Below are 15,614 nucleotides of genomic sequence, written 5' to 3'. Positions count from 1 at the left end.
TTATTAATGTGGTCGCCAACATGAGAAGTGCATAAAAAATGCAGCAGAATCCTGATACATTATAATTTCTGTTTTTGTTTATCTTCAGCCAGCAGGAAGTGTGGCACCTCTGTTCAATTTTTTTTACACAAAACTCAAATTCAACACTCAGAAATTACATCAGTCTCAGAACAGAGTCTCAGCAATGAAATGTAAATGATTTCCAAGTGACAGATTTGTATCCTTTGTTCCCCTCTCGTCTTAGAGTAACAATGTGTGATCGTACTCATACCTTAAATATTTAAAGACCCCCTTTTGCTAAAGCTTTGCTGTGGTACATGGGCCTCTCACTGCTTCTAATCTCCTTGTTACCTGGAGGCGTCGCCACGGTGATGCAAAGATAACATGTTGCAGTCAGCGAGATCACGAGACTCGAGCTTGAAAAACCTCCTGGATTGGAGGTGAGTGGGTGGGTGGGGGTGGTAACGATGAGGTTCAAAGTTTCTGCCATTCGTCGTGCCCCCATGAAAGGTGCTGACAACATCTGCCTGAGAGAACGAAAAACAGTTAGGAATGAAAGGAGAGGGAAGAGGCACAGAGGTGTTTTCAGATCATTTCCTTTCTTCCTCCACATTGCAGAAAACATCCACTCCCCTTGTTCCTCAACCCCCCCACCCCCAGTTCAGATGCTGTGGCATCTCAAACCCTACGTGCAAGCGGAATATTTTTGTTGAGGCCTCGGTTTCTGTGGTGTGTTCGGAGAGGAGGTTTTGTGCTTTCACAGATGCCTGCACAGGTTGTGGTCGTGGACCTGTAAATAAGACATCAGCTCAGTTGAGCACTTTAAACTTTTTTTTCTATATTCTTTCCACCCCTTCCGTCTGAAAGGCAGTGGACCGTGGTAGAGGCAAATTGAGAGGGACGTGCGGACTAGGGATGCCTGTTTATTTGCTTGTACACGCTCCTTGAGCTATAAATGAGATGTCACCATTGTTACATGTCATTTGCTGATGTGGACGTGTTGCGGTCTCCCAAGCAGCTCTTTTGATTGTTTGTTCTTAACATCACTTAAATGAATGAGGGCTCCACTGGCCTCCAGTCATCTGGATCTCGTGGACGATCGTCAGGTTCTTTGGCAGGCACGCTTGTTCCGTTAACGTTTATCTGTGAGCGTTTACGACCGCATACAGCACAAGGTTTGTTTATGATGAAACTGGTTGCTCATGTGGTCTTTTGCTGATTTACAAAACACTCAAATATGTCATTTAGAAACACTGAAATATTTGCTCTTAAAATAAAGCTGTCTTTTGTAATTGTGGTTTCAATCAATAGCTTTCTTTAGCAATTTTTGTGGATTTTCTATTTCTGCCAAGTGAAACAGCTCAACTCAGAATGGCAGAGGAGGTTGGTTCCTGTGTCGCACAGTACTCCTCTCTTCATGAATTAGGCTGTTTATGTTCCTTTGAGATCAACTGCGACCTTTTCGTGCATCAGACCATATTTATTTTTCACAGCTTTCACCAAAAATGCTTCAAATTGAGCAGAAACATGAGCACAAACAGAACATTTCCCTGACAGTGGTTTGAATAAGGGATGTTTACAGAGCCTAGAAGTGTGTTTGTGTGTGTGTCTCCCCTCTTTACCCGACTCAACCGAGCCACCCCGCCCCAGACACAGAGAGGGGGGAAGAGCATCTAGTAGCTTACCTCCCTCCATGCAGAAAGAAAACACGGATCAAGGTCTTAATAACACCAGCCATTGTGGCAAATATATAGGACTCAACTTTCCGCTTGGAGCAGCCTCTTCACATTGAGTTAACATGAGTGACAGGCAAAGCTTCACACACACACATTCACACACACACACACACACACACACACACACACACACACAAACAATGCTGGCTTTAACATGCTTTGGAACAACTGGCGAAGACACAAGATCAAACAAATGTCTACATGAGGGTTTTTCCATATTCCATGCGAGCTGTTGTCTCTCTCGTCTCTTTCACATATAAACAAACAGTTTTAATTGTTTGTCAGATCTTCTAACTTGTTTTCCTGCCGTTCAGTGAATCTCTAAATAGTGCCTCACAAGCGCCCCCCCCCCCCCCCCCCACACACACACACACATTCTAACAGATGCTTTGCCTTGTTGTGTTTATTTGCCTGTCAGTCGTACTTAATTGTGTCATCTGCTACGAATAAACACATCTCCTGTTGCATCTTTGTTTGCACACCGTTTGGCAACAAACTGCTGTGGTGACAGTTTGTTTGTGATGATGTGTGGTGTGCGACGCCTACTCAAAAGAAAAGGTAACTAGGCATCGGCAGGGTGTTTTGTACACACGCCGCAGGGAATTAGATAATGCTGGGGAAAGTTTACAGGTGTGCATCGGCAACACCTGCTTGCATCCCCATCCAGAAGAGAACTTCATAAAGTTTAATTAACATGTGCATAAAGGGTTCATTGTCAGGGTAACTGCAGCACTGTTTCATACATGCCATTACCACACACTGTACTGTATAAGAGGGATATATATTTATAGGGATTAGATGTCTCTGTGAGTTCTGTATCCACACCAATACAGTGAGGCTGACAGAGATTTTGTTTGTTGTGTTCACTGAGCTGAACAATTAGATTTAAAAAAAATCAGTAGGAACAATTATTTTCAGAACCAGAATCCCCATTACTTGGTTGAAACAGTTTTCTTAGGGACTATTTCTCTGGTAGAAAGTAGTTCTGGTTGAAATTGTTTACAGTGCCATGTGTGTTTTATCCAGGGAAAACTACAAACAAAATTCCATTCTTTTCCATTGACTGGTGGTGCCTGCCGATACTGTTCTGAGCGTACTGACACGCAGATGCAAAAGTAAACATGAACACCAACGACACAGGCGGCAACTTTTAATGTAAAAGTGGGAGGGAGTGGGAGAGTTGGGCGGGAGATGTCATTTTCTTGGCACGTTTAATGATGCATCTGGTGCCGGCAGATGTGGTTCTTAAGGCGGAAGATGTCAGCATGAATTATAATTTTCTTCCAGATACCTGTTTTTTTAAATCTTCATTGTCTGCCAGGTGATAAGTGACATCGTTAGGATACTTTGTTAGAACATGGTTGTTGTGTATATGAATATCTAATATCTGTCTTTCTCTGTGGATAATACTTTGTATTGTGCACTTGATATTCTAACTTTAAAAACACAAATATTTAAAGTAGCACTGGTTTACACATTAGAGTATTCATAAGACATATCTGGAGTATTCATGGTTACATATTCCATCTAGTGCATTGAAGCTAAATATGAATACTTCATTGGAGCTTATTAATACTGTATGTTTGCTCTTCTTTAACAGAAAAGTCCTTGGGAACCATCTAAACAACCCAGCCCGTGGTATTTGAAGCCACGTGAAAGCAGTCATAGGTGCCTCTTTGAGATAGAGAGAGAGAGGAGGAGTGAAAGAGCGAGCAAGGCTCAGAACAAGCGAGGAGGAGGAGGCTTCAGATCGGAGATGCCACATCTCATATGTTGCAAGGTGATGAAGTGCAGATATCTGCCCTTAAAGAATATGCGCCCTGCGGACATGTGTGAGATTTATGTGTCTTCCCTTTTTTCCGCCCCATTCTTCAAAATTCAAAACGTGGCGCAACAAAAGGCAGTTTGAAATATTCTCAGCCCCCGAAAGAATATTCAAGACGATTGAGTCTCGCAGGTTAAAAATGTATATGCAAATGCAGGCTACATTAGAGCATGCACAGGTTGTTAATAAATTAACACGTGGCAGAAATAATTCAGTTTAGCGTGATAATTCTTGGGTGCGAGCTGTCAGCTGTCGCATTGTTCCAGATAGAAAGTGACGCTGAGATGGCAACACGAGCAGTGAACTGTGATGTTTTAGTGTACCTTGCTCTTCAGTCTCAGCACCCTGACACAATAACTGCCTTTTGCTCGCCTGCCTATGCTTTTTTCCCTCCCATTTTGGGAGAACAAAAGGTTTAATTAAGGATGCCTTTCAAAGAGAGGTTGACACTAAGCATGCACACTAACACACATATTATTCGTGTGTTCATGGGACTTGGTTTTCTTTGGAGCCAAACCTTCTGACACACTTTTTATGTTAAAGCAAAACAAGCATCTTAACCTTAACTTGAATTTATTTTCAGGAAGTTTGATTTCCCCTTCTGCATCTCAGAGAAACATTGCTAATCACTATTCATAAGTGGCATAGATGGAGAAAAGTGTGAGATAGTAAATGTTACATTTCCTCTCTGGTTGCTAAGCCGTTGATTGTAGGAGGGCATCTTGACGTTCCAGGCAGGGATGTTGTATGACGAGTGCACTTCCTCTCTTTGCCTCATCCCCGAGATTTGCATAGCAGGAACCCAGGGAGCTGACACTCTGTTTATGTAGCTCAAGGTGCAGGGGATATGTGAGGTGTCAAGTGACTCACAGTCAAGTTTTTAATAAGTGCCATTTGTTCAATCTGCTGTTTAAACACTCCCGTCGCCTCTCTATATCCTTAAAGACTGTATGCCCCGCTATCTTTTAATTAAGTCTCGGGCTAATGTGCCACTTAATTGACTAATCTGAGAGATTTTGTTTTCTCTAATTTACTTGAAAAACCAGTGCCAGCTAAGCTTTTTAATATTGGCGTGATGAGGGTGGATACTTAGTGGATGCCTCAGAAGTGAGTGCAGGGGTAGAGGGAGTACTTGAAGGGGAGAGAAACAAAGTAGCGTTAACTCCTTCTAATTCCTATTAGGTTTGACAGCAGGCTGATAGCTAACTAGGCCGTCATGTCATTCTTGTTGAAGCATTTTGTTTTTTTTACAGGTATGCTTGCAGATCTCCTTAGTAAAACTTTCATTTGCATATAGTATGCTATTGCACATAGTTGTATAAAGTTCTTGAACGTAACTTTATGTTAGCAGTTGCATGCATTATGCTGTTGTGGGAGAAAGGTTATGAGGAGGGAAGCAGAGGCCTATTCTCTGCTACAGCCTGCTGAAACAAAAGGCTAATTCAACAGTAAATCTTTCCAGCGGTTTCGCCAAATGCTTGCAAAGGAACATTCAGCAGCAGCTTGAGATTCCATTCACTCTTCCAATAAGGTGTGTGTGTATACATATGTGTGTTTGTACTCAAATTATTTGGCAGCTGATTTTCAAATAAGGGCAAAGAGTCACAGTTTTGCCTTCTCACTTTCCTAAATAGACATTTTCTGCTTATTTTCATACTTGCAAATCTGATTCCTATTGCGCTTTTTAATTATCAAGCAGGATGGTTAACCCCTTGCAACAGAAATGTCAAAGTGTTTCCTGTTTACCTGCTCCAGTGCATGTGCATTAGAGGTCACGCTGGATACAAACATCACCTGGATGAAATTTAAACTGTAGAGATCAAGTGGCGAAAAGCTGCAGCCAGCTGCAGTCAGATGTGTCATGTGGACAAAAGCTGTCGGCCCAGGAGACGGCTCGAGGAGGAAACGCAAGGCCAGGCCTGGTGTCATGTCGCCACATGCAGGGGCTGTGATTTAATGGAAAAGTAGCGTCAGAGCAGGGTGATAGGACAGCAGAGTGAAAGGCCTGTAAACAATGACTCACCCTGCTAGCCAGCAAGGGACGGGAGGGGAGGGGAGGGGAAGGAAGGAAGGGGAGGAAGGCAGCCAAAGCTAGGCCAAGTGTGTGTACGTTTGTGTGTGTGTGAGTGGCAGAAGGAGAGAGAGAGCCTTGAGAGTCTGCAGCCACAGACAATCAGGCCTCTGTCAGGAAGTCCCAGCAGACATGGGATTTAACTCTCTTGCTGATGGACATTCACACACACTTGTACACACATACAAACACTTACAATTGTAGCAGAAGGCAGCAGACACAAATACAATTGCATGTAGTACATCAATATCTACAAACAGTCTTTTACTATATTCACACACACACGTCATATGCCAACAATACAACACAGACACATACACACACCAAAATCCAATAAATAATTAAATCTCCAGTGGCTGCCCTCAGAACTACAGTGATACATTAATTGGGCAAAATTAGCATGAATTAAAGCAAATAAGTGTAACATGTAATTTATTACTTATCAAGCGTAGTTTAGCAGAGGAAGGCTCCGATTTCCCCCAAGATTGCTTTAACAGCTATAATGCATTTCTTAATTTACTCTGTGGAAAATCAATTTTTTTCAGAGTTCATTAGGCACCAATATGTTACAATGCCGCTCCCCTGAGCACCCAGCTACAAAAAACATTATGCAAATTCCTTCCAGTGCATCTGTATGTAAATAGCAACCAAGGCTGCAGTCAATTCTCCATGGGAAGCTTTGTTAGCGGGCCCTTTGTTTCTAAGCCTGAGCCTTGTTCATGATAGTCTGGAAATTAGGAAATGGCTGCGTGTGACAGGTGAAAGCAAACATCCACTCTCTTTCCCTCTCTGACTGTACCTGAGACACGATTGATTCTTGTATAATTTCACCAAACTTTGTTCCAGACACTGTGCCAGTCTTGCCAGTCTCCCTCTGGAGTGTGTACATTCCCCTCTATTTTTGCTTGTTTGTAGTGTGTAACATTAAACTTTTCCTGCTAAAATTGTATAATTAGAACGTGCTTTGAAGGTTTAAATGAAATCAAGCAAAGTCCACTGCTCTTCTTCCACTGTGGGATCATAATGTGCCCTGAGCTGCAGAAACTCCTTTAAAATGGGGAGCTCATGTCATAAAACAGTCATGGAAGCCACAACATAATCCTGCCAAGCTTTTAGTTGATCATCGGTTTACACTCAACTATGCACTTTTCCATCCCCAAGGTATAATGCTTGTGTGTCTATATGGGACTCTCGGGCTCAAAGTCCAACTGAGTGTCTCAGTGGAGGCATTCAGTGTGCTTAACAACAAAATATTGTCGCCCGCAAATAGAGCTTTAAACTTAAATCCGGTCAGGCTGACAAATTGCACAATGTTATCCACAGTAATGACTTCATGGTTTTGGACATTGTGGGAGGGTTACATGTGTAAAAAGACATAAATTTCAAGATGTGTAATCACAGTGAACTGTTAGACCCTAGAGCATTTGTGTGTACAGTACCCTGCAATTTTGTAGTTACTGAGAGAGAGCTGAGAAGGATTTAAACTTGATTTTTTTCATGCACCATAAACAACTCCACTGTAGGTTTTACATCAAAGAGCAGAGAGTGCCACTACTTCTAGTTCCACACTCAAGTGACAAGAACAACAAACGTGAACGGCAACTAAACAACACTAACGATTGTGCACTATATCAACATATTTTGGTACTTTAATAATATTACAGATAAAAGTATAGCCTGTATATACAGTAAGTATACCATAAGGTAGTTTTGAAATGTGCTTTTTAAAAATATAAAAAAATATTTTTTGTTACTATGCAGTACATTTTGTACAACATTCTATGAACTTTTATTTTGAAATTCCACGTTCATTGGTTAACTTCAACTGCAGACATATTGACATGCCAGAGCAGAGAAAACACAGGTGTAATTAATACCATTAACGCAGGTTGATATGTATGCTGGGTCCGTGTACATAACGGCCAATTGATGTTCGTTCTGGAGTGGGAAGACAGGAAAGAGACGACGAGCCATTTCCCGTTTTTAAAATAAACCGGAAACAAAAAACAGAGCCGTTGTCCGATTTTCGTTTTGTAACAATTAAATCGGAAAACAAAGGACGACTAGTATTTTTTATTTTTGTTTTATGTTAATCCGGGAAAAATGAGAAATCAGGTGCGGGCTTAAAACTGTCTGTTTCGTCGTGCGCTAAATTGTTTTTATTTTTCCCCAGAAGTAAGCTAGCGCAGTCCTTTTCTTAGCTAGCTATCTTCACCCAACTAGCTTGGGTTAATGTCCAGCTCCACCTGTGCTTTTGCTGCAGTGACAAGTCAAATATCTGTTGGGAAGAAGGCTTAAAGGAAGAAGATAATGAAGATGAAGACTTACTTGATAAACAGTCAGCCATTTTGATTTGATTGACCTAGGCTTTGCTTTAACCCACCTCTGAAAAAAGTGAAGACTCCTCCAGTAAGTCAGTAATTTGTGCTTTCTCTTTCACATTTGCTACAACACAGCGGCTTTGTTTGAGTAGCAGAATTGTCAGTGTTGTTAAATGCTGTTGTTCTTCAGGGCTTTCTAGAGATATTTACACTTGTGTTGTAGCTGCTGCTACAGCTTGTTAGGTTTGTGGCCTTTTAGCTAACAAGTCAGCTGGCTTGCTAACACGTTAGCATCTTACAGGTTGAGTGAAATATCCTTCCCCATTGTCATCTTTCCTGTTGTGGAGGAAAGTATTATCCAATCTGGGAATTATTTGTATTCATCCATTGTTTTTTTGTCTTTTGGGTTTGTGTTACTGGGATACAGCAGTCAGCTACATCATGTCACTTGTTTCACTTGGCTACAAGCCAGACTTTATCGTGTTGCTCAGTTTTTAACATCCGTCTCTTGTGATAGAGTCCTCTCTCTATTTGTTTGGGTTTGACCTTATTTTTTGACCACTTTCTTGCCCCACTCTCTCTCCATCTCTTCATGGAAGACCTTTTTTCCTCTCTCCGTCTCCCTCTGTCTGCTACACTGCAAACAAAACACTGCCTCACCTGCTTGGCTTGGACTCTCTCCATGAAGTAATTCTCACAAAGCCCATAGGCCATGTCGACCATATGGCACTACATAGTCTGAGAGGTTGTACTACATAGCATACATTCATGAACAGGAACTAATTAGTACAGTCTCTGGAATTTCCATTTAATCTAAATTTCAGTTAATTGAGTTGTGTACATTAGGTCTGTTTTAAAGAAAATGTTAGGGTTATATCATGAGCTGAGCTCCTTTGGAGCACATTAGTCATTAGTCGCAGTGTGAAAATATGTGATTGCAAAAGCAGGATATTACAATTTAACATGATCCTGCTGCTGTGATTACACTCATTTTTTGGATACATAGTGCTATTTTTTTATTTCATTTAATCCCAGAAGGAATTAAAAATGTTGATAGCTTTTTTGAGTTTGTACAAAAAAGAAAACTGAAGTGTATAAGTTCAGTGTGTTATTTACCTCGCCTTAATACACCTGTAGTTCTGTAATTAGGTTTCACCTCTGTGGTATCTAAGCAACCCCTTACATAAAAACACATACACAGCATACATGTCCTGGCTCATGCTCTTAAGCTTGGCTGTTCTCTCAGTTCACACGCTTTAATGGCAGGAAAATGTGACAGGAAAACACACACGCACACACACTAGCATTTTGTCTGAACTTCTTCAAAAACATTGCGACTGCCTCCACACACACAGAGCGAAACTCAGAGTCAGCAAATATTAGGATGCCAGTGTGTGTCACTTCTTTTTAAACTATTTTTTTAACCGTGTCCCTCGTGTGTTTCATTTTTGACACAGAAGACTGATGAGTGTGAAAAAGCCTCAGATTAGTGCAAATTGTTGGTTTCACTGTGTTGTGCAATATCTTTCTTCTTTTCCTTGGTTTAAACTTAAACTTTTTCCAGTCTCATTTACATACTTGAAGAACCCAGAATATTAGGAACACCTCTCTATAACATGCAGCTAAATGCAGCCACACACTATCGCTAACGTTAGTCTTAAAATTGACCAGTTATAAATTAAAACCTTTGACACACCTGTGGATTAGCGTTGCAAATATAAGACAATATTACCTGTGCGGAAAGGAAATGTAAAGATACCTATATCTCATCATATTAGACTGTGCACATACCACAATAGAAAAAGATTTAAGGTGCTATGACAGGCTTTATGCCCTCGTCCTCCATTATTGTTACTTTTCTTCCCACGTTGCTGCTGGAGACTGAGACAGAGATGAGTTACTGTCCTACTTAGCATCCCAAAAGGCATGTGTCTCATCACATACAACCTCCCGTGCAACGAAACTGTATGTTTGTTTTCAGCAGTGTTTGTATATCATAACTCCTTGTTTGAATTAGAGGCATCCACCACTGCTCCCACTGGGAAACATCAAGTATTAAATGCCATTCCCAGGCATGCTTGTTTGAGTAATTTACGCTCAAACGAATGTCAGTCCCTGTCTCCAGGTGGTCCTTTCTGCCACGTCTGTGTGTACGAGCCGACACTTGCATTTTGATGGCTCCACCTGAGAGATTTGCCCAAATGCGTCTGCTTTTTCCCCAAAGTGGTTCCCACAGTTTCCGCTCTGGGCTTGTTTACCAGTAAATGTTTTTGTGATTCCCCTAAGCAACATGAGACTCAGTGTTCTCTGTTTCCTTTTTTATTTTTTTTTCTTCTCTTTTTGTTACAAGGAAAGCAGCATTTGTTATTTAGTTTTCTCCCCTTCCTCGCTCTCCAAAAATGGCTGGATACGCTGTCAGTAAACAAAGTCTAGTTCCCATTAACCTCTGATTCCCTCTGAGAATTTCACAAACAAGTCGAGTGTCGAATGACCTCAAACAAACTGTACATGCACAGACACATCATGCGCACTCGCATAGACACACATGTCCTGAAGAGCAATATGGAAATGTTCGTCCTTCCTCCCTTCCCATGCTTAGCCCTGGTGCTCTAGCCGTCTGTTTTGCCTAATTGCTTTAACACTAGCCTGGCATGCTAATTGCACTGGGCCCCCTGTCACCACATCATTTACATGGCCTGCTTGATTTGAAATTTAATCTGCTTGAAGGGTTTGTGTTTCATGCTCACTTTAAATCCCAATGCTCTGTGGGATTGAAAGCAGTTGCCATTATTGAGACTGTAAAATAAATCCTTGTGTGTTTGTTTGGCTCTGCTTTTTTTTTTTTTTTTAAGAAGAGATTTTTGTTGTATTTGGTCAGAACTCGGGGTCTTCAGATAGTTTCAGTCGTGAAACTTACTCTGTTGCAAAATAAAACTTTGTAATGCCATTTTAGTTTCACTCGGTGATGAAATCAAAGAGGAAAATTGATGAGACGGTGGGCAGTGCCGTGTCTGGATGCTGGGCAGAGGAAACTTGTGGATGAGAAGGGAGCGCATGGTGTGTTGGCTGGCCTTTTTACTGCAGATGGCCTTTTTGATGTGGAGCTGAAAGAGAGTTAGACAGACAGAGACAGAGAGAAGGCTTATACAGTATAGTGTGATCACATAGTGCAATTCAATCAAAGGCCAAAAGCTATTTCAATTTCTTAGAGGCTGGGCCCATCCCGGTTCTGCACTGGCAATGTGTTTCCTCCACTTGTCCCCCCCAACCATAGCTTTTCTCCTGGATCTGGACTGTGTGATGACACTCTGGCACTCTTGATTTGCAGTTGTCTGTCATGTTAAATAGAAGATTACCTTTTGATTCAGCAAAAATAAGCAGAAAGTCTGAAAATGTCCTCCTCTCCTCTTCTCTCCTAAAATAGGGTGCCGTCACCAGGGTCACACGGCGACACAGAGGACAGGAGGCTGCCTCTACTGACAACTGCACACTGATGCCCCGTGGGGAAGTTTGAGGTCAGTTGGTACAGGTGTGTGTGGCTGCTTGTGTTTGTGTACCATACATGCTTTCCTGTGTGTCTCTTACATAAGCTGATAAATGGGGGGAGGTACAACAACAGGCAAGCTCTGCCCCCTCTGCACCACTCTAAATATTTGCCCTTTCTCCAGACTGGGCTCTTGTCCCAGCCATGATTAGGCTCGCTCGTGGTATTTTGTTTTTTTTTTTTTTTCTTACTGGTGTAATTTCTGGAGATCCGGCCCATGTTTCCAACTGTCACCTTTTTTTTTTCTTTTAAGGCAAGCTTGACTTTACAGTGACCACACTGACCTCTCTGCGAACAGTCGAACTCTCAAGGAGACCTGACAGCTACAGAAAATAGTAGAAGTAATGCTCATTATCTTCAGTGGGGAAAACAGGCTTCTGTTCACACACACACACACACACACACACACACACACACACACTATGGGTCGTGGAGGGAGGGTTATTTATGTGAAGAAGGAACTGTGGATGAACTGGATTGTGGTATTGTGCCTTTTTTTTTTTTGCAAAATTAAAGCTTTTTTTTCCTGCCTCTTATTTTTTTCTTCTCCCCACACAAGTTCAACCAAACAGAAAAAATACAGTCAATATTAAGTCAATTATAAATATTTATAATCTACACATTTTAAAAATCCTGTCAATCACAAAGATGTGGGGGATAAGCTCACAGCAGCTGGTTGGTCCGGATGTGATTTGCATGCCACAGAAAGCCTCGGCTTGCATCCCCGTTTTGTTTTTGACTTTGCATGCCTGCTTGTTCTCAGCACAGATTAAATATAGAAGTTTTGTTCTCGTTGAGGATAGATGTTTTTTTTCCCCCCTTCACTCCCACACATACACACACACGCTGGCACATACAACACAGAGACATAGTATTGACGCCCGATGCTGATGGCGATTCATTATTGAAAAGGAAATCGTCTCAATATGAGTGGAGTTTGTTATGGGGAGCTTTGTTCTCGTCATCTATATTGCAGGGCATCTTTGTCAGTCAGCACTGTGAGATCTTTTTCTTCTCTCTGTGTTTGTGTGTGTGTAGTAGAGAAAGAGTTTTCCACTCTCTGTAGTATTTGTCAGTGTTACTGTCCTAATAACTAACTGCCTTATTTTTCAGTTGATAGAAAACTGAGATACAGTGCTGTTGAGTTTAGCCTAGCAGTGGGTCTCTGATAACATCTGCTCAGTGTCTCTGCTTGGCTGCATGATCTCTGAAAACACGATGCTGGCCCTCTTGAGTCACAAGAACCTCCTCAGAGGAGATTATTTTTCTGCTCCTCTGTCATTGTCTTATTTTTCTTGTCCAGTTCAGACAGATAATTAGTCTGTCTGGCCATGGTTACAACTGTGACCCAAAGCATCCAGTCATAAAGGCTCATATTAACTGCTGTAACGCTGTCATGTCAGAAAATCAGGACCTGATCTCAATGTCCACAAACTGACATCGTTAAGTTGGTATTCCTGACCACGTCTCAGTTCTGAGAACATGAGTTTGACCAGTCTGAGTATTTCAAGCAACATCATCCATGTATAACAATTTTGTTGTTGACATGTACACAAATTGCACACAAAAAAGGAAGGAAATAATCAGTCGTAGAGACTCAAGCTGTGTGTGAAATTGCCTCTGTGCTCACTCATTCATTGTTCTCCACATGATAAACATCTACATAAGGCTCTTTATAGTGACCAATAATTAGACATTTTGGACTCTGAATCATTTCCTTGTGTATAGCTGTAATTTACTGTAATTTCTGTCACTTTATGGACGTAGTGATATAGAAAGGAAACGTTCTCGTCTGCCACGTTGGTTCTTAACTCATTTTTCTGGTATGTAGTCCAGGAGGGAATAACAGGAAATCTCAGATACCATCAGGTAGATATCGTCTTACCACAGGAATGAAAACACAAAGCAGCTACCTTTGCTTCACTCTCAAATAAAAATAATAACAAATATATAGAATAGGTTTGAAAACTGATCTGTCTCTACCTGTCTATCTACCCTCGGATACAACCGGAGCGTACCAGTGGCGGGCATACTGGATCTTTGTTGTCATGGTAACAATAGTAAACATGGTTAAGGTTGTGGAACGTTGTGGTCCCAGTTTGGTTAGGTAATGTTGATGTTTCATACAGCCAAACCTGTTTTGCTAACCTGTTCATCCACCCCCAACCTCCACCTAGTGCAGACTTTGTTGCTCTATATACTACATCGCCTAACTTCCTCCTTTGCTCCTGTCATGACTACTGTAGCCGCTAGAGCTGCAACAAAATGTAACTATTGGTTGTCTTAAGCTGCTTTACTGGTTGTTTTTTACAGATTTTTTCCACATGTGGTGGATAAAGCCATGTTATGATATGTTAAAGCAAGCATTTGTATACAGTAACCAGATAAAATGATCAAAAATACTTAGAAAAGCTAAGTCTGAAATAACAACCGTCAACTAATTTCCTGAAATTTATAAAGCCATCTCCCAAAGTCACATTTGTGCTCTCATCAACAAGCTCCTGATTGTCACTTTAGCTTAGCATCCACTTGATTTCATAATTTATTCAGAAGTTAGGACGTGTCTCTGCACGTGTGTCAGTGTTTGCGTGTGTGTCTGTGTTTGCATGGGTGGGCGAACCGGCAAAGTGTCCCCTCATAAGAGTGCTTGTTGTGTGGCATTCTCTCTTGATTTCATGCTTTGCTGATGGAAAATTAGGCCCTGGCGTATCTCTGCATGAGGAGGAGGTGTAGGAGGAGGAGGAGTGCTGATGGTTGCTGTTATTGCCTCAGGACACTTTCCCCGACAACAAGAAAACTAGAGCGTTGAGGAGGGAGGGAGGCTGTGTCATTGGCTGGTAATGCACTCTAAACAAGACGATGAGACACATGGAATCCCCAACGCGATGCAAAGAAGCCTCAGAAAAGAGCACATCTCTCTAACTCTCTCTCCCTCTATCACTTCCCCCATCTTTTTTTCCCCACGTTGTTGTAAAGTGCTGTTATGAGTCTGGCATTCTAAAACATTTTAAATGTACTCTGCCTTTTTTGTGGAGGTTTTGAATGGCATGTAGAAGTGTTCAAGAGTTCATTTGCATTTTTTGTCTTGTTTTTTCCCTCTTTTTTTTGCCTGTCTGTTGCCCAATGAAGCTCTGAGGATAAAGTGCTTAAAGGACTGCAGGCACTTCACTTGAGTTGTTTGGTTGTTCAAAGATACGCCACAGTACACCGCTAGTTGAAATGCAGCTCAGCCCACTGTCAGAAGTGTGAGGAGCATTTTGAGGCACAGGGAAAAAAAAGTTATAATCCTGCTATGTTATGTAAGTGGAATAAGAGCCTTGTATATTGTCTGGTGCTTGTGTTCATCGTGTCACAAAGATCAAACGTCGCACAAACGATTGTCAAGTTTCTCTTTGATATATGAAAAACTCCAAAAAAGTAAAGTTTCCAGAGACGGCCCCTATTGTTGTTTGTCATTTTAAGTGTTTCAGCAATAGCAGCAGTCTGATTGGTCTATGATGGGTGTGTGCAGTGTGGATTAAATTGCATTATTTCTTTTGGTAGCATTTAATAGAGATTGTATATCAGTGACCATAGAAGATGGGAGACATGATGCAGAGGCCCAGGTCCAAGAGAATAATCCTTTTAGAGTATTTTAGCTGGGCCTCTGCATCATCTGGTCGTCTTTGTCCTCCCTGTGGGAACAGTAAGTTCCCAGTCACTGTGATCACTGTGGTCACGGAAGAATACACTACGAATGAACACTATTCCCGTCCACGATTGTGTGTATATGTGTGTGTCTGCAGGCATCTGTCCATGTGTCCTGGAAAGTTACAAAGCCTATAGTGAAGCTTCACCAGCCAATGGCCCTTACACTTGGCCTCCAGTATTATGTAACAATGTGGGTTTTTCCAAACATGTGATTCTTCCTGGAAAAACTATATTATTTCACTAGTGTGGCATTTAATTTGTTCTGTAACCCTATGGGTCCTCTGTTGTTTTATTTCACACTGTTTCACATGCTGAATTTTGGATACAGTATCAGTGTTTCTCACAGGTTATCATCTCATTTAGTGGGTCCAGGTAATCTATCTTCTCAAATAGGATAAACTGCTTGCATTCATCAAATTTACCATGT

The 15,614-nt window shown here is 41.5% G+C and overlaps 1 long non-coding RNA gene across 1 annotated transcript in view; it reads left to right on the top strand.

Moving 5' to 3' along the window:
* The first annotated feature begins 7,475 nt into the window (after positions 1–7,475).
* LOC108887386 (uncharacterized) overlaps positions 7,476–15,614 on the top strand; it is a 78,071-nt gene continuing 69,932 nt past the window's right edge. Inside the window, exons 1-2 of the long non-coding RNA XR_001961606.1 lie at positions 7,476–8,041; positions 11,378–11,468. This is a non-coding gene — a long non-coding RNA (uncharacterized LOC108887386). The remainder of the gene's footprint in view (positions 8,042–11,377; positions 11,469–15,614) is intronic.

The sequence above is a fragment of the Lates calcarifer genome, linkage group LG18, assembly GCF_001640805.2.
Source record: "Lates calcarifer isolate ASB-BC8 linkage group LG18, TLL_Latcal_v3, whole genome shotgun sequence".
Lineage (NCBI taxonomy): Eukaryota > Metazoa > Chordata > Actinopteri > Centropomidae > Lates > Lates calcarifer.
Note: the sequence above shows the minus strand (reverse complement) of the source record. Positions and strands in the feature narration are given on the sequence as shown.